Source organism: Ciona intestinalis, chromosome 2, assembly GCF_000224145.3.
Source record: "Ciona intestinalis chromosome 2, KH, whole genome shotgun sequence".
In the NCBI taxonomy this organism is placed as follows: Eukaryota; Metazoa; Chordata; class Ascidiacea; order Phlebobranchia; family Cionidae; genus Ciona; species Ciona intestinalis.
Window position 1 is genome coordinate 3553137 of NC_020167.2, and position 1291 is coordinate 3554427.

Sequence of the window (1291 nt, forward strand, 5' to 3'; positions counted from 1 at the left end):
TTCCTCATTAAGAGTAACATTGGAGCAACACGTGCAGCTTTGTATCTATTCCCTGATTAAACATTTGTTTGCGTGTGTGTGTGAGTGTATAGCGTCCCCTCGCCTGCTCAATTATGCGGTAATTCCAACACACTTACCAGTCCTGCCACTTACCGACAGACCACCCGTATACGAGGTCCCTCGTTTTTTCCTAATGGGGTCGCCGAACGCCGAGCAAGCTCCCATCTCGTAACATCGCTCCGTGGTCTCATGGGATCACGGTATATCGACAAAACCCGCGTCGATTGCACGTCTTTTTCATATGGCAGAAACAGGGCATGTGAATGTAAATTAATTAAAAACCCTCTGCGCCACATTCAAACCACACGAGGTTCGCCGAGTTTACGCAAATCGAAGTCAATTCGGACGACCAACCGGTGTGTTCTTGTTTCGCTTATCATTGATTAGTTCTAAAGGTTTATACGTGCTCGTGTTGGATGGATAACAGATCCTTTCATGCACAACCGTTTTTTTTACGATTTACCCAAAGGTTAACTATACATGCAGATTTGGTTTTTAAATCTAAATAAAAAATGAAAAAATTCCCTGTAAAAATAATCACCCACAAATTAAAATACGTGGTAATTCGTAAACTGGCACGAGGTGTATGAAACAGAACACCCAAGTTATTACGATTGTCGTTTTCCGAGCACGCGAGAATAAAGCAAGTTACATTTATTCATTTATTTATTCAAATAAAACTGTAACTATCCTTTATCAGTGAATTCACTATACAACTCGTTACAGGTTATAAAACAAAAGGACGAAACATGCGATCACGTTCAGTTCGAAATTGTTGCTAAATCGGGAACGTTGTCAGGTGGAAAAGCAAAAGACCTCGCCACCATAGAAGGCGCACTTTCCACCATGGAACCAATAATAGGAGTCCCTACTTTTTGCAAGGTACATTTATAGATATACATGTGTCGTGAACTTCATATATTGGGTATAGGCCGATAGGGGAAGTTGGGACACATGTTCATTCTATTTTCCCGTCCCATTTGGTATAAGAAACAAGGAAAGTTCAAGGGATTATAAATATCCTTACGACTCCCATAGACTGGTGTTGATTGTTTAAAACACGATCAGGATATTTGGATATTATGTGCTCTTCCCCTACCATTCTATATAGTGGAGTTTTTGTTTTGTATTCTAACGCGAAAGACACTTTCTTGAATAGAACGTTTCTGCGTGAGAACCGGTGTGTGTAAAAGGAGAATCATAAGCATAACAGACCGTTTCCATAATCATA